This window comes from Pteropus alecto, unplaced genomic scaffold (genome assembly GCF_000325575.1).
Source record: "Pteropus alecto unplaced genomic scaffold, ASM32557v1 scaffold121, whole genome shotgun sequence".
NCBI classification, from domain to species: Eukaryota; Metazoa; Chordata; class Mammalia; order Chiroptera; family Pteropodidae; genus Pteropus; species Pteropus alecto.
Genome location: NW_006434369.1, coordinates 12,257,938 through 12,277,617, shown reverse-complemented (window position 1 = coordinate 12,277,617; position 19,680 = coordinate 12,257,938).

Sequence of the window (19,680 nt, the reverse complement as noted above, 5' to 3'; positions counted from 1 at the left end):
CCTCCCCTCAGGAATCATTTTTTTTTTGGTTTTCTAACCGGGTCCATATAACTAACTGTATACCTTTCACTTCAAGGAAACTAAAGTTTTGGTGCAAGAAAAATAATAGGCTGCAATGGAGAAATATAATTCAAAATGAAAAAGTAGGCTAACTGATTATCTTAGCTCACTATAATAGTTTTGAAATAGATTTGAGGAAAAAATAGACTTTTCTGCCTTCTGGCTTAGAGAGTTTTGTGGTACTTCTTTGAGTGATCACTTATACAATGAAGAATATGTGCAAATAAGAAATGGAAAATATTCTCTAAAAAATCAGGGGCATTTTAAAAGGTATGTTAAATATACGGTTTGTTAGTTTGTTTCTATTTCTGAAGTGTTCATTCACTTAAATTAGGTCATATGTTTTTGAGATGTCAGCATGTCTTTCTCTTAAGTGAAATTAATACAATAACAGGAGCTCTACAAACCTAGGTAGTTTTTACTTGCATGTTTTTTGTCAAAGGACTTGAATTGATTCAATTAATTTTGCCCACCTACTGAGTTTCATTTTCATTTGAACCCACATGGCAAAGCTGTAAATGATACGTGCAAATAAGGATCCATCTCTAGGGAAGCCTTCTTAAATGAATGCCTGCTCTCACTTTGTGAGTTGCCAACTATGTGCTAAGCTAGTTTTCCAGGCCTCAACTCCAAGAAAGGGAGCTTGTCTTATCTTTTCCCTTCTTTTTCAATATTAGTGTCAAAATATTGCATTATATATATGTATATGTACACATATATGTGTATATATATGTGTGTGTATGTATGTATATATATATATGTGTGTGTATATATGTATATATATTAGTGTCAAAATATTGTATTACATATGTATATACGTATACATATATATGAATAAGGCATGATTATGAAAGATGCGTTTCTGTTAAAATTAAAATTAAAATGAGAGATTGTTTATTTCAGAAATTCTGTTGGTAGTATATTCCGTTCCATTTTAATAATACTGGGGAATATATAACAATGGCTTTACTTTAACTCAGGTGTCATCAAAACTGAAGCAAAGATTGGGCTCAAATCTTTCTAGCTATTGTTGTACTTAAATTAAAATATTTCATAAAATGGAATTAGAGTATACTTAATCTCAAAATGATTCATTACTGCATCTCTATGAAGAAATACTTTTTAAGACTCAGATAAGATTTTACATTATAAACAAACAAAATGAAATGCTAAACAAATATTTTTATATGGTTCATGGGTCTTTAATTTTAATCATGACAGAGAGCCTCCTGAATTTCAGTTTTCTTTTGATTTGCAAACTGAAATAAATACCACAGTCATGTAGATATTTCACTAGGGCCCAATATCTGTTTAGGGCATCAATTTAGATTTGTCACTGAATTTAAAGTTAGAACTCAATTAAATACACAGTACATACCATGATTGGCTCTAGGACAGGCAAACTGGGCTTCAAACCCAAGTCTGCTACTCAGGAATTGAGACCTTGGTCATCCTCTTTATCATCTCTGGGTTCCACTTTTACCATCATAAATGATTATATCAATGTCAGCCTTGCAGAGTGGCTTTGAGAATCAATATTCTATGGTACATAAAGATCTTGATTAGTGCATGGCAGATAGTATCTTTGGGATAGTGTGGCCCTTGGACCAGCAGCATGAGTGTCACATGGGAAATAGTCAGAAATGCAAATTCTTAGTCTCACTCCAGATCTACTCAATAAGATATCTGAGAATAAGGCCCAAATACCTGTATTTTAACAAGTCTTTTAAGTGATATCAATGCATGCTCAAATCTGAGAAACTCTCACAGTGTATAATGAACTATATAAGGACATTTACTGACTCAGGTAAACAATGATTTAAAATTATCCTAGAGACTCAGTAAATAAGGCGGCTCATACTTTTGTGAATGTCATCACGGGAAGAACAATCTTTCTTATGAATATGGAATCAAGATATGGATAATATGACTAATAATTATTGATAGTTTATTATCTGCTAGGGTCTATACTATATTATTTAATTCTCTTCTTATTTAATTCTCTATATTAACTAATATAGTACACTATATTATTTAATTCTCATGACAAGTTCAAGAGACAGGTGCCACAATTTAGTAAGCATGTAACTAGGATTACAGGGACTAATATGAGAAAAGTCCAGGTAGGCCTCTCACTTAAATTTCAGAAACCTGATGCTTAACCACTATTTAAAAAATATTCTATAAAATCAACCTGATCATAGAAGTCTTTTATTTTCATGGAATTGCCGAACAGACATTTACAATTGTATTCGAATTTTCTTTTAGTTTTTAATTTTTAAAACAGCTTTATCAAAACATAAGTGAATATAAAAATATACATATTTAATGTACACTTTCGTTGATTTTGGACATATGCATACACCCATGAAACCATACCACAATCAAAATAAAAGAAAAATTCATCACCTCTAAAATTTTTTTTGTGCCTTTTCTTTGCTTTTGTTTTTGTTGTAAGAACGATTAACACAAGATCTATTCTAAACAAATTTTTAAGTGCATAATACAATATTGTTATTTTATTTTAATTTCAAAAATCCCTTCTATAAAAAGTCTTCTACGTTTAATCTTCTGGAATTTATTACAATCAATATTTTATGTCAGTTTTTATGCACATACACATACATTTATATATGTGTTTTTATGTATATTTATGAATGTATGTATGTATACATAAGCTTCTTGAGGACAAAATCACATTTATTTCATTCATCTTTTGTAGTTCAGTGCTTAGAACAGTTCTTGGCTCATAATTTTCACTCAAGAATTACTAATTGAATGAATGAATGAGTGAGTGAATGAATGCATTTCTACTGGTCCTGCTAAAAATATCAAAGACTTATAGCTTTAGAAACCAGGATTTTTTTTAGTCCTGTTCAACCAAAGAAGTTGTGACCGACTCTAGAAAGCAGATACATTCACTTTAATAATTTTGACATTAACATGGCCCACACATGCACAAGTCATTAGATCATTGAGACATTTCTTTTAACCATTAGTCACAGAGACATACTTTTTTTTGTTTGTTTGTTTTTGCTTGAAAAGAGCCTTAGAGAACATCTGATCTCTCCTCTTGCAGATTAGGAATTTGGGTTCAGGAGTTAAGTGACTTGTTCAAAGTTAAATACTGGTTAGGGATGAGGCTGCAAGTGATGCTGGAAATCAAGGCTGGCTGATGAGGCCCAGCACTTTCTTCACTCTAGAACATCTTATATAATTGCCCCTGGCCTTAATGCATTTGGTTGGGCATGTAATACATGAAATGCATCTACATGCTACCTGCCTATAATAATATATTTAATACGACTGAAAAATACAAATGGAATTTTCTTGTGGCGTAATCTTTAACAAATTACTTTAACATTGTTGTGCCCTAGGTTCCCCTCTCTAAATCTTGGAAAAATAATAACAACTGCTTTATTAGATTACTTTGAGAATTAAAGGAGATAAAATGTATAAAGTCTTTAGAACAGTGCCTGGCACCTAGTAAGCTCTTTGCAGGTCTTAACAATTCTTACATTATTTTGGGAAGAAAAATATGTTAGACGGGCAGGTTTTTTTTTTTTTTTTTTTTTTTTTAAGTTGGACTTTTGTGTGAATAGTAAATGGGTAAAGTGAAAACCTGACTGAATGGTGAGTTTTTATAGAATACAGACAAGCAAGTCTTCCTATATCCCATCGCGATCAGATGAACAGGCAATGTTCCTTTTTATCTTACTCTCATGTGACTCCGTGAACTGGGAGTATTAGTTCAAGTTATTTATTGATAATTTATTGACCTGGGCAAATATAAGTATAGTGGAGCATGCTAAATGAAACAATTTAAATTCTTACCAAAAGTTATGGATTATAACACAAGTTTCATTTGAAATGATCAATCCACATGAAAACAGTCTCTATATCTGACATTGCACAGTTGACCTATGGAAAACAGAACTCTTAGATAAGTATGCAATTTATGATGAAGAAAGTAGAAAAAAGTAAACCTTACCTGGGAAAATAGGTAAGTTTCTGAAAACATGTCATTAAATTAAATCTTTAAAAAAAAATCATGACTTAAGTATTTCTGTGAAGCTTTTTATTTACCTAAAAATAATAGTGGAGATGTATTCTATAGTTTTCTCTTATTTTTAGAACTAAATCTAATTTATTGGAAAGATTATAAAAGTACCTTATGTACAGCATCAAATATAATACATATTCTATATTATACATATAGTGTATACACGTTTATTTGTTTATGCATGCACACATACATATACATATATGTTTGTTTTTGTGTCAACTTTCAAAATGCATTCATACTCATTGAAAAATAAATTTTTTAAGTGAGCTGAAGCAATGAGTTCATATTACTCACTAATCACTAAGCTGCTTGATTTACAGCCAACATAACAGATTGATCAGGTGGAATTGGCAGGAAACAGACTAAAGTACTCTGGTGGTATTTACCACTGCCATTATATTCTCCTAATTAGGGATTTGTACCTATTTAAGCCATTTACAGCATGGTCAATAAAAGGCATCAGTAGAACTTCTTATAAAATGGAAAGTGTATTTGGAAATAGAATGGTTGTTGAGAATTTGGCTTAATTCTTTTTCTTTTTTCTTTTTTTTTTAAAGAGACAAAATAAAGTTTTCTTGTTTGTTTATTTGAGGTTTTGATTCTGTGCAGACACTTGATTTCCTTTTGATGACCCAGAAAAATGCACATTTATTTTTCATAGGAGAACATGTTTACATTCCAAGACAGAGAAAAGGCTGCACTTTGCTGAACTGGCACAAAATAGAAACTTAAAAATTGGTTCTGCAGCTTCCATTAGAAAAAAGGAATTGTTAATTATCCATAATTAATATTTAGAGGTTGTAGCAGGTATGATGGAATGTCAAACGCACCTACAAAAAGTTATGTTATTTCAAGTTAAATATAGATTTGACTGCAATGTTTTCCCAGTAGTATCATATTTTTTTCATTTCTTTAGAAATCTGGTTATACATTTTTAAAGAAGGGTTGACTGTATATTCTTTAACTTGTTTCTTTTACTTCTCCCCATGGCAAAAAGAAGCAGCGACAACAAAAATAAAAGTTTTTATGATCCTGCTGTTCAAGGTATTAAAATATGAGTTAAATGAAGAGGCGTGGTGGTTTTAATGAAGAAAAATAAAACAATTTAAGCATTGCCAGGTGGAAAATGAAACAATCTCTTTATATGGAATGTGTAGAAGGGGATAGGGAACATGAATGCCTGGGAAGACAATTTCCAACGTCAGGAATTTTTTGCTATGGTCTTTGATCTGCTGTCCAATTTCAGTCTTGGTCTAAAAGAAAAAATGAAGAGGAAACTATTACTTGTTTTAATGGAAAAAATCTCAGTGAACCAAGACTGACTATGGAAAAACAATCCAGGAAAAAAGGGTGTTGATTCAAAAAAAGGAAACAAATCTGAAAAACTAAATTAAAACAATACAAAACTCCTTCCTCTCTTTTTCTTACGCACACACATAAACCACTCCCAAATATCATCACCACCACACACTTAACATGTTGTCTACCCAAAGCTATTCTATTATTTGCTTTTCTCTGGATTCCTTTTACTTTTAATGAGCAGGACTTTTATTTCTTTTGATGATTACCATTGGTTCTATCTGATAACTTTATTATTCACATAATTCAACATTTAGAATTATGTTAATGATCATCTGCCTATTAAATATGGTCCATGGAAACACTTCCCATTTCCATTTTGTTGTTAGAATATATTCTGACTTTGTTGCATTGACTGGCGTTTTCACATGAAAATTATATTGATGTTAGAGAAAAAGAGACAGTAGCACTGTTGCTTTTCTATGGTATGTCTATGGCAGACACAGCTGACTTGAAAGGATACACTTTACCCCTAGATTATATAAATAGGATTATGAATAAAATATGGCTTGGTTAAGAAAAAAGTTGCCTGAGCACAAAACGTGAAAGGGAAATTTTCAGCTGCCAGAAGAAAAAGAAAATCCAGAGTCTGAGAAAAGAAGTATAGTTTGATGGGGTATTTCAGAGGTATCAGGCTGGATGTTTTGCTTAGGTGTTTGGGTTTTTTAAAAATATTTTTTATTAAAATATAGCTTACATACATATTGTATTAGTTTCAGGTATATGCCATTGTTATTCAACACATATATTTAAAGAAATAGTCACAATGATAAATTTAGCAACAATCTAAAAATGTACAAAGCTATCACAGTATTATTGATTATATTCCCTATGCTTCTTGTCCCTAGCATGTTCCATGACTTCTCTGTTTTATATATGGAAGACTGAACCTCTTATTTCCTTTCGTATTCCTCCCTTTTTAATTTGTCAATTACATGTCACATTCAATATCATTTTATATTAGTTTCAAGTATACAGAATAGTGGTTAGACATTTATATAACTCACGAAACGATCCCTGTGGCTAGTCTAGTAGGCAACTGGCACTACACATAGTTATTACCATATTATTGACTATATTTCCTATGCTTTACTTTACATCTCCATGACTATTTTCTAACTACAAATTTGTAATTCTTAACCCCTTCACCTTTTTCACCCTCCTCCCCACATTCTGGAAGCCATGAGTTGGTTCTCTGAATCTAGGAGTCTGTTTCCATTTAGTTTGATTGTTTAATTTGTTATTTAGATTCGACATATAAGTGAGATCATATGGTATTTTTCTTTATCTGTCTATTTCACTTAACATAATATCTTCCAGGTAATTCATGTTGTCATTCATTTTTTTCTGGCCAAGTAATATTCCATTGCGCATATATGTACCACCTCTTCTTTGTCCAGTTATCTACTGATGGATGCTTAGGTTGCTTTGATATCTTGGTATTTGTAAATAGCGCTGCAGTGAATATAGGGATGAGTATGTCTTTTCGAATTAGTGTTTTAAATTTCTTTGGCTAAATGCTCAGAAGCAGAATTGCTGGGTCATATGGGGTTCTCTTTTTAATCTATTGAGGAACCTCCATACTATTTTCATAGTGACTGTACCAATTTATAATTCCACTCATAAAACATGAGTGTTTCCTTTTCTCCATATCTTCACCAACACTTGTTTGTGGATTTATTGATGATGGTCGTCAACCTGACAGATGTGAGGTGATATTTCATTGTGGTTTTGATTTGCATCTTCCTGATAATTAGTCATGTTGAGCATCTTTTCATATGTCTATTGGCCATCTTTATATTCTCTTTGGAGAAATGCCAATTCAGGTTCTCTGCCCATTTCTTAATTGGATTGTTAGCTTTTTGGTGTTAAGTTGAGTGAGTTCTTTATAAATTCTGGATATTAAACTCTTATAGGATGTATCATTGGCTAGTATCTCCTCCCATTCAGTATGTTGTCTTCCCATTTTGTTGATGATTTCCTTTGCTGTGCAAACACTTTTTAGCTTGTGGGTCTCAATTGTTTAATTTTTGTTTTGCTCCTCTTGCCTGAGGCTACTTATCAGAAAAAAAAAATATATGACTAAGAGCAGTGTCGGAGAGTTTATTGCCTATGTTTTCTTTTAGGAATCTTATGGTTTCAGGTCTTACATTTAAGTCTTGGAATCAGGGTAGTGGTGGCCTCGTAAAATGAGGTTGGGAGGCTTCTGTTAATTCTTCTTTAAATGTTTGGTAAGATTTATCTGTGAGGACATCCAGTCCAGGACTTCTATTTGGGGAGTTGTTTAATTACTATTTCTTATTGATTCAGTCTTGGGAGATTGCATATTTTTAATAGTTTATCTATTTCTTCCAGATTGTAGAAATTTTTGGCATGTAATTGTTCATAGTATATTCTTAAAATTCTTTGTATTTCTGTGGTGCCAGTTGTCACTCTGCTTCTATTTCTGATTTTAGTTATTTGGGTCCTCTCTCCTTTTTTCCTGATGAGTCTGCTTAAAGATTTATCAATTTCTTTTACCTTTTCAAAGAACCAGCTCTTGATTTCATTGATCTTTTGTATTGTTTTTTTTAGACACTGTCATTTATTTCTGTTCTGATCTTTATTGTGTTCTTCCTTCTACTCACTTTGTGTTTTATTTGTTGTTCTTTTCTAGACTTTTAGGTGGAAGGTTAGATTGTTTACTTGAGAGTTTTCTTGTTTCTTGAGGTAGACCTGTATCACTATGAATTGCTCTCTTAGGACTGCTTTTGCTGTGTCTCATAAATTTTGGGTCACTCTGTGTTCGTTTTCACTTGTCTCAAGGTATCTTGATTTCTTCCTTGATTTCATTGTTAACCCATTCATTGTTTAGTAGCATGTTATTAAGCCTCCATGTATTCGTTTGTTTTCATTTTTCTTTCTTGTAATTGATTTCTAATTTCTCACCATTGTGGTCAGAGAAGATGCTTGGTATGATTTTAATATTCTTAAATTTATTGAGACTTGCTTTGTGACCTAATACGTAGTCTATTTTGGAAAATGTTTCATGTGCACTTGAAAGAATATATATTCTGCTGCTTTAGGGTAAAATGATCTAAAAATATCAATTAAATCCATTTGATCTAATGTGGCATTTAAGGCCACAGTTTCCTTGTTGATTTTCTGTCTGGAAGATCTATCTCTTGATGTCAGTGGGGTGTTAAAGTCCCCTACTATGACTGTATTGCTCTCAATCTCTCCTTTTATGTCAATTGATATTTGTTTTATGTATTTAGGTGCTCCTGTATTGGGCACATGAATGTTTACAAAGGGTATATCCTCTTGTTGGATTGAATCCTTTATCGTTATGTAATGTCCCTCTTTGTCTTTTAGTATAGCCTTTGTTTTAAAGTCTATTTTGTTTGATAAAAGTATTGCTACCACAGCTTTATTTTTTTGTTTCTATTTGCATGGAATATTTTCTTCCAGCCCTTTACTTTCAATGTGTTTGTGTGTCTTTTGATCTGAAATGGGTCTTTTGTAGACAACACATAAATGTATCTTATTTTCTTATCCATTCAGCTATATTATGTCTTTTGGTCAGGGCATTTACTCCATTTACATTTGAAGTGATTATTGATAGGTACATAGTTATTACCATTTTATTATTCATATTTATGTTTTTCTTCTTCCCTTCTTCTTTTTAAATAAGTCCCTTTAACATTTCTTATAATACTGGTTTGGTGGTAATGAATTCCTTTAGCCATTTCTTGTCTGCAAAGCTCTTTATATCCCCTTCAATTTTAAATGAGAGCTTTGCTGGGTAGAGTAGTCTTGGCTATAGTTTCTTGCTTTTCATCACTTTGAGTATTTTCTGCCAATCTTCAGGCTTGCAAAGTTTCTGTTGAGAATTGAACCAAGGGTATTATGAGGGCTCTCTTGTCGGTAACTAACTGCCTTTCTCTTGCTGCTTTTAAGAGTCTCTTTTTGTCTTTAATCTTTGGCATTTTAATTATGATGTGTCTTGGTGTGCGCCTCTTTGGATTCATCTTGTTTGGGACTTTCTGCACTTCCTGGGCTTGTATGTCTATTTCTTCCACCAGGTTATGGTAATTTTCAGTCCTTATTTCTTCAAATAGTTCTCAATCTCTTGTTCTCTCTCTTCTCATTAGGGTACCCCTGTGATGTGAATATTATAATGCTTGAATTTTTTTCAGAAGACCCTTAAACTATCCTTATTTTTATGATTCTTTTTGCTGTTCCAGTTAGGTGTTTACTGCTACCTTGTCTTCTAAATTACTGATTTGATTCTCCGCTTTATCTAATCTGCTGTTGATTCCTTCTGGTGTATTTTTCAGTTTAGTTATTGCGTTCTTCATTTCTGACTGGTTCTTTTTTTATGATTTGTATATCCTTTTTTATGCCTACTATCTCTCTGTTGACATTCTCACTAAGCTTCTTAAGCATCTTTATAACTAGTTTTTTGAACCGTGTATCTCATAGATTATTAAAGGCCCACGAAACCACCAAGTCTGTCAGCTATCCATGAGGCTCAGCCTCTGAAAGAGCCTCGGGTTGTATGAGAGTTGGATTTGGTGGGGTCTCAGGGTGTTACCAGCATGGGATAAGTGGTTTTCAGTAGGTTAATGAAGATTCAGTTTTCATGCTCATTCTGAGCCTCTGGGCACTTTCCCAAAAGCTTAGAGCACACCAAGGTCTGCCACTGCTTGCCTGGGTCCTGTGGATCCCTGAAAGTTGTCCAATAATGACTCCAACATGGTCAACACCGATTGCCTAGAGGCCTCTGAAACAGTCTCTGGTGACATGCAAGTTGGAGCGGGTGGGTTCTCAAGAAATTACTAGCCTGTGTGAGTGTTGTTTAATGGGTTAAGCAGGTTAAGATTGGTGCCAGTGCTATGTCTATGGCCCATCCACAAAAGTGTCAGAGCACACCATGGCCACCTACTGCCCTCTCAGGGCTCGTGGACCCCTGAGAGTTTTCCAGGAAAGACTGCAGCATGGACCAACACTGGTTTCTTGTCACCCCCAAAACCACTAGTGATTAGCAAGTTGGGTGGGATGGAGTCCATGGATGTCACTAGGGTAGAATGAGTGGGGCTCATCGAACCAATGGACATTCAGATTTGGTCATGTGGGAGAGGGCTCAACAGAGGGACAATGGCAGCTTCCCCACCAGCTCTCGCCCTAAAGCTACATAGCTCTGTCTATCCCTGTATGTCTCTGGTGATTGTCAAAGAAAGACTGAAATCAATTATCAAAGTATTAACATTAAAAATTTAAAAAGAGCAGTCAAATTAAATTTAAAGAAAATAAAAATAATGAAAAGAGATAAAACCATGGAAAGATTTATAAAGTAAAAAAGACAGAAGAAATATGTTATCAGTATCAGAAAGAAAGATGAGGGCATCACAGCAATTCTATGAATATTAAAAAGATAGAATATTGTGAATACTTTGTTCCAGTAAATTTGATGCAATAAACAGATTCCTGAAAAAAAAAAAAAAAAAACAATTAAAAATCTAACACAGGAAGAAATGGCAAATTTGAACAATTTTGTATGAACAATTAAATTAAGAGGATAAAGAGGGTCAAATACATGGTGATGGAAGGATGGAAGGATGGAAGGTCAAATACATTGTTTGGGTGGTGAACACACAATGCAATATACAGACGATGTATTATAGAATTATACACAAAACCTATGTAATCTTATTAACCAAATGTCACCCAATAAATTTAATAAAATTAAAAAAATATTTCCCAAATGGAAAATACAGGCTGAGAAGCCTTCTAGTGAGTTCCAAACATGTAAGAAGAAAGTAAGTCTAGTTTTATATAAATTGTTTTAGATAATAGAAGAATAAATACTACCCAGTTTGTTTAATAATTTTACCAGAAAAAAAACGGCAGCAGGTTCTACCAAATGTCCCCAATGACTTCATGATAAATGCAATTTAATCAGTGACCAATTTCAAATACCCTTCACTGATGATTTTGTTCATCCCTGCTTTTATAAATGACATGCAATAATAGTGAAGATGGTCAGAACACATAGCTATTTCTATTGTGAATATTGTTTAAAGTCCCATACTCAAAAGACTAGTTTATTCTTCTAAGAATAGAATGACTAAACTCAAACATAGCCACAGTATAAAATGCAGAGACACTCCCCCTCCCCTGAATTACATGTACTCAAATTTCTCCACAGAAGTGAGCACAGTGCTTTTCACATTGTAGCTGCTCAACACATTTTCATTAATTTGTTGGGAAAAAAAACGCACATACACTATGCAATTGTTGACTGAACTGTCATATAATTGATCAAGACTTTTATATTTGCTTTTTACCATGTCTAGAAGGATATGTTAGACTTATAACCAAGTTTGATGGCCTATTAGTGTCATTATGTATAAGGGTCATTGTGAGAGAGGAAAGAAAACACTGATTTTAAAAGTCCTGTGAATGCCAAAGAGTAAATACTTCACTGTGGAGAACTCATTTTTTAATTCCTTTTCTCTGGGAAATGCCTGTTTGCAAATGTTTTGGTTTGGAGCTCTAGTTATCAGAAAAAGATAAACAAGAAAAATCAGTGACTTGACTGAAGAGCACAGTACTCACTTCCCCCAGATTCAGAAGCTAAGTTGTATTCATAAGAGAATTTCTAATAACACTACCTTGGCAGTCATATATAGAAAAAGTCTATGGGAAAAATTGCTCATCCCTCCTGTGGAGAAACAAATCATAATGAGAGCAAATTTTATACATCCTGCTGGCAGATAACTTTTCTGCAACAGCATCAACTAAAATGGTTATTGATGAGGCAGAAAACATCAGATAAATGAAGAAGAGACAGAGATAAAAGGACACAAGATAAGGTGTGCTAAAGCCACAGCTTGTACCAATGTTTCCCAAGTCTTCATGTTCATTTTAATAGTTTATAATCAATGGTAAATAATAAACCATCTAAAGGATGTATTATACACACTTCTAAATGCATAGGTTCCTTTTGAGTCACACCTAAACTTCAAGAAACATACATCACAATGAAATTCTTTAATAAAAGTGACAGATAAATTAAAATAAATGGCTTGATGTTTATTAAAAAATGGTAGCTTTTCATCTTTACTTTTAATGAGAGAATCAGAAGTTTTGTTTTCCCCTGAAGATAAATACAATGTTGTGTTATATCAAATGTTTGGCACCTTTCTCTGCAGCTCTGAAGCAGCCCAAATGTAATTTGAGCTAATTCATGAAATGCACTTTGTAAAAGGATAAATATTGCCTGTGAGATAAATAGTCAAAATATATCAGATTTATTGATGTCCAGGGAAAATGACATTATGGTTGTTTAGAGTGAACCCATGAACAAATGAGTATTCAAGGAGTGAAAGCAGATTGCTGGTATATGCTTAAGAAAAACAACAAACAGAAAAAGTTGGAAAGAAGAACATGCATACAGTATAGCTATTTTAGAGGGAGGAGTTTAACATTTATTGCAATATAGATCTGAAAGTGAGTGGTGCAGAAATCTTTTCTATAAAAATAGGCATACTAGAACAAGGACAAGCAGTGTCAGTTTTTTTCTTTTTTTATTTCAGTTCTCTTGTTTGTTAGAAATAAACAGGAAAAAAATGTCTGAAGAATTTATGAGTAATAAGCTCTTGCGCATGTTTTCATAGCATTGTAGAATAAATGAAGAAATCAGACTCAGTTCTCAGAGAAATCAGGACAAAGGGACTGTCCTAGACCTCTGAGATATGGGAGTGAAATAAGGGCATGTATACAAGATATGGGAGAACTAAAGCTTTCTTCTGAAGACAAAAAGGCCTTCTTGAACCATGTTAATTGAAGTAGATCATCAGAAGAAACATCAAAATAGCAAAAGGTCATGGTGTGAATCTGTGTCTTCATAAGCTATAAAGAAACAAATTGCATATATCATGCAAACCAACGCTAAAAAATCACTGGATAAGCCTAGCATTGCAAAGTGAGATATCTATACTTTTTGTCCACATTAAACCAAATAGACTAATTGAAGTAATTAATAAGAAAATTGTTAACTCCCAAAAGAAATAATATTCTATAATAGTAATAATTTATCAGAGTACATACATTCAAATTTGACATTAAAATAAATTTATCACTTTCTGTTATGATTCAATTCTTCATGGTTTGACTCCTCTAATTGTACTAGAGGAGTACAATTAAAAACTAGATGTTTTTAAAATATTCGATCTCTTCTTACTAGATAAACTACCTTCTTGATGCTTATCTCCTTCCTTATTTCATTTCGCGTTTAACACACATCTTTATATCAGAACAAAACATTTTCTTAATAAAGATTCATAGAATGTTAGTTCTAATACAATTCTTGGAGTTAACTAAATTCTATTGCTTCATTTATCTGGTGTGGGAACTGAGGCACTGAGAATTTAAGAGGATAAGTGATTTTTCCTTTGGTGGGTCTCTTATAGATCTCTTGAGGTGCTACACATTTTGCTGGGTATGTTGAAAATGCAAGACCATATTTACTGTGAGAAGCCTTGAGGGATGAGGTAATATTTCCTTTTAGGACAAAGAGCAGGAACGCTTCCTGCTTGCTACGAAACTGTAAATTATCAAGCTTCAAGTTCTTCTTCTGTAATGTAACGCACTGCATATGCAGGCATACATTTAGGTCCTCTGCATTTCCCCTATGAAACTTGGAGGCAAGGGGAAACAGGTACAAATATACTGTTGCTCATGCTGTTTACTATGCTGTGAGTAACAAAGTTCTTTGTCTCTGGCCCATGAGTCTCATGCCTTCTGTGAGTATCCATGAAATGATAACAGCTTATAAATTGGGTAAAATTGAACCCCAGAACAAACAACCAGGAGTGGAAGAGAGGAGAAATAATAAAGCTGCTATTTTCTGACTTCTAACTCTTTTTTTTTTTTTCCCATGAGAAACAATGCTACATACTGAAGTCACTGGAAATCGGAGTTTTTAGTATTTGAAGACTATAAAGAAAAAGTAGGTGCTCTTCCTAAAATGGTAGCTTAGTTACCACTATGCCCACCCACCTCACACAATGGAATATATTAATATATTTTCACTCTTAAAATTAATTTCTATTTGTTTCATTTTCCAATATGCTTTCTTTGTTTCCATAACATCTGTATCATTCATTCCTATGAACATATTCTTTGTTCCCTTTTAGATTTCTCTATTACCTATAGTGCCAAGAATATAGATTTTCCTATTAGTGCATTAGTTTTTAGTTTTCACTTGGATTTTAATTTTAGCTTATGGTTTAGTTTCTGGCTAATTTTAGCTTATGGCTATGTTACTGAACTTTTTCATTTGTTCTTACAGTGGGCTTAAATTTCCAGTTTCTCACAGAGAACTCTGTTTCCTCCTATGAAAAGAGTGAATGTACGGCTTCCTGGAGACTTCCTAAAACATTAGATTTGACATTTGAAGTCTAGTTAAAAGACAAAATATTCATTCCTAGTTCTATTGAGTGGCTTGCTCTGGTCTCCATTTGTATTAAAACCCAAACACCTAGTTCTGATCAAGTTGGTGGAGTAGGTAGACGCTGTGCTAGCCTCCCTCCAAGAGCACATTAAAATTGCAACTGAAATATAGAACATTTAATCTGGAGAACCATCTGAAGACTAGATGAACAGAGGTCCTATGACTAAGGATATAAAGAAGAAATCACTTTGAGACTGTTAGGAGGGGCAAAAAGGGGAAATGTGCTGACCCTACATTGACAGGGTCAATGTGAGGCGATGGAGAATCAAGAGAGAGATCTTGGCCACAGAGATTCCTGCCTGAACACTAAGAGGCCCCAGCCGCACACTGGACCCTCCAGGTTGGAATGCCAGTGCTGGGAAGAACAGCCTTCCACAACATCAGGTTGTAAAAATCAGCTGCAATTTTGTCTATCCAGGTGAGACAGAAGACAGCTGGGAACCCAGAGTGTCCTCTTAAAGGGCTGGTGCACAGACTCTCTCATTTCCATGCACTCACACTGGGCTCCAGTGGAGGATAGCAGTGGGGGGCGTGCCAGAGACATATAGGGGGAGCCTGACTTGTGTACCTTCAGGGCGAGGGCTTGAGGGAAAGCCTCCTTTGTCCCTCTATTGAGCCTTTCTCTCCTGTAGCCGAAGGACTGATGCCATCTTTCCCGTGTTGAGCTCTTGCCCCACTCAACTCTGGTGAATTCCACCAACTTGGCCCCACCCAACTTGCAACTACCAGAGACTTTTTTAAAACTGAGAGGCAACCAGTGTTGGCCCATACTTGGACAACTCTCAGAAGTCCGCAGACCCCAGGTCGGCAGAGGTTGTCCTCGGTGGACTCTGAGACTTGCAGATCTACCCAAGGCTCATCACTTGTGTTAAATATGAATCTACAAAGTCCATTAAACATCACTTACCCTAGGAATGCCCTGGGTCTTTTGCTGAACTATCCAAAGCCCAGTAGTGGTGACTGCCTCAGTTCACAGCGTGGCCTCTTCCACATACCCGTAGGTCAAAAACAGACAGCAGCAAACTGGATCGCTTTGTAGTTCCTACCAGATAGCCCTGCACCAGTCATAGGCAGTGGCTGGTCTTGGCTTGCACAGGAGACTTTTTCAAGAGGCCCCAGAACAAGCACACACAGTGACAAGCTTCAAACCATAATAGAACACAATATGAGTAGCCTCATAGATAACATACCCAAAAGTTGGTGTCGGTAGGCACCAAACACCACTGGAGTAAATCCTGTTCCATGAGGTCAGTCCCAAAGCAGCTCATCCTCTGTGGTTGTGGCCAATCATCACAGCCAGTTACCCATAGAGTCAAACTCACCCAGTGATATGCTCAAAGCAATCAAAGCTCAACTACAACAGGAAGGCACACGAAACCCACACAAGAAACATCTGGCTCAGGTGACCAGGGAGACTGTGTCACTTGGGCTCACAGAACACCTACTACATAAGAACACTCAGCCAAGATTAGGAGACATAGGAGATCTATCTACTACTTAGAAGCAAACATAGAGAGGAAACCTAATAACAACAACAACAACAAACAACAACAACAACAACAACAACAAAAACATGTCCCAGATGAAAGAAAAAGAAAAAAACTTAACAAAATGAACTAAATAAAATGTAAGCAAGCAATCTATGAGATAGAGTTGAAAACACTAGTTATAAAGATGCTTAAGAAACTTAGTGAGAACATCAACAGAGAGATAGTAGGCATAAAAAAGGATATCTAAATCATAAAAAAGAACCAGTCAGAAATGAAGAACACAATAACTAAACTGGAAAATACACCAGAGGGAATCAACAGCAGATTAGATGAAACAAGGGTCTAGAATACTTATAGATTTAAAAACATAATATATCCTTATAATTGTAAAATATCAATACATGTATACCAAACCATTCTAGTATAGAACTAATTTTATAACAATTAACTTTTATTAAAAGTCACATATAGACTTTTTATTTTGAATCATTATTATTGAAACAATTTTTTTGTTAACAAGCCCTATTTTTATTCTAACTTCACTTTTAATAAATAATATATCTCAATCATTACACATTTGCTATGTTGATATATAAATTATTTATCTATGCTATATTAAAATGACAAAATAGGAATAATATAAGGAAATACTCACATTGATCCTTGAGTTTTAGTATAATAATCCATTAAATCTACTTTACCTACATAAATGTGGTATTGGATCACTGACAAATTTTGAAAATCCCAAAAAAGTGATATTAGAGAAATCAATCAAATCAAGTAAATTCAAACTTGGAATTTTAAAGTAACGCTCTGGTGAAAAATGATTAAATAGTCCTAATTAATTCAGCCAATAGAAAATCCCTACTACCTTTGTTTGAAACTATTGATTGAAGCTAACTGATGTACTTCATGGGCAAAAGAGATACAGATTATGGGAACTGGATAGATCAACTCATGAAGTTAGGCTCATTCATTAGGAAGATGTAAATAAAGTTGTATTATGTGTCCATGCTGCCCAGATTGCTTCAAAAATGTTTAATATTTTTTTCTGAGTTTTTCCCGTTATACTACACTGGAAAATTATGCTGAAATATTATGTATATGTATAGAAAATAGAAGGGTGAAGGGTAATTGTGCATTCAGTTGTCCTTTTAAGCCAATTAAATATCACCACAGGGAGACGACTTTGTATATGCATGTTTGCATTATATGTTCATTCATCAACACATATCTCATTTTGCCATTTCATTTGACATAATTGGGGGAAGTGCCAGCAATTTAACTATTAATATAGCTGCCATGACATTTCAAGTAAAGACAACATATCATTATTACTATTTATGCACCAAGTCAGCCAATACTGATACATTATGGAGCATCTACTATGTTTAGAACACTGTATAGATACTGTGATAACAAAGAAAGAACCTTAAAGCCTTCTGGGCCTACTATGTATCTATATACTCTTTAATATTCACATCAAAATTCCATCTTGTCTCTTAAGGCAGTTAGAACGTAAAACCTGGATTTTAATCTTTGATTTTATGTATCTTTTCTCTTCAATATATGGTGTCATTTTCTATTTCCAAAAAAAGAGAACTAAAGCCATTAACTTCAATTTTGTTTAAATCACAGGTTTTGTTTTTTTTTTTTGCTTTATTTGTGCATTGAAGGGGATGTTTAGAAAAATAGTAGGAATAATTTCCTCATCAAAAGGGGTGAAAGAAGTTTTATATCATGCTTCATTTTGTACACAAGTATGTATGTGATGCAGTTTACTGAGCATTTTTTAGTTCACTCCACTGCTGTGATTGCTGCTCTGTTTAAATTTCTCCTCCATCAAGTGGGGGAAAAATGGCCTCCTGTTTACAAAGCTACTTTAGTTATTGTAAATTGTGTTCTGACTGATCTGGGCAAAAAAGGAGAAATGCCCCAAAACCTGGGTATTAAGGAGGGGAGTCTTTTCTCATGCATCTAATAGCATCCAACTTCAGGATGTGCCTTAGGCCAAACCACTGGAGAGGTGGGGGAAGTTAATCTGGCAACCAGCTTTTCCTTCTAATGCTTGCACAAGTCTTAATAATGTCCCATAAAGCCATCCTCCACTTTTGTTTTCCCCTAATTAGTACCCCCAAACTATGCCCAAAGTCTCTGGACACACCTGGGATCAGGTTCTGGCCTGGGAACTACAGCCGAAAAGATTTAATGGATGGGGGTGCTGTTTATTATAATGATGTCTAAGAAAAGACAATGGCTTGGGAACTAGTTACTTAAAAGCAAAGAGTATGCTGATGTTGAAGGCAGTCAGAGAGTCTGCAATGACACATTTGGCAAGTGAAATTTGCATGAGTTTAGATTTTTCTTTATTAATTTGAGTTCTTGGTGGATAGCCAACAAATGAATAAAAGTGTGAGGAGCACAGAGGACAAGCTAGTTCGTGAAGTTTCCATGGTAAATGAAATATGCAACATAGTTTAAGTATTTGCCAATCATCTCATTTAATAAACACTTGAATAGAGCTTAACTGGTGCCTTGCTCTGTTCTAAGAACTCTGCCAATGTTAACTAATAACAGCTCTAGGAGATCAGTTAGTTCTGTTATTGCCCATATTTATAGGGAGGAAACTGACAAATCAAGAGGTTAAATAGCTTCCCCAAGGTGTATGACCAGACATTTGCAGAGCCAGGATTTAAATTGGGCAGACTGTCACTAGCATCTGTGTGCTCTGAATCACTCTACGCTATGTATCAGGAAGAGCCACTGAACTAAAAGCATGGGGATGGACCTTGAGTTCACGTAGAATAGACACAACTTCTCCAGGACTAACAATTCTGGGAGTATTAGCTCAGCTTTAGGCTTGGGAATAGGAAAAAGGCTGGAAAAAGAGAATTATCAATCATCAGATTTAACACGGGGAGGGTGAAATCAGATGTCCCTGAAAAGAAAGCCCACTAAAGAAGCAATATAACATTTAATAACTACCACTTACATAATTTGCACAGACCTTGAGTCTCGGGCATTTCAACCTTGGGTTGATTTCAAAGTAACTTTTGTGAGAGGAGAACTGCAAGACAAGTAGAATTAGAGAGCAAAAACACTTTAAACCAAAAAAGTACAATCTGAAAAAGAAACACCTCTCACTGATTTAGAAGAGGGGCAGTGAGGCAGTGAGGCAGGAGCTCAAGGCCCCTAGGTGGCAGAGT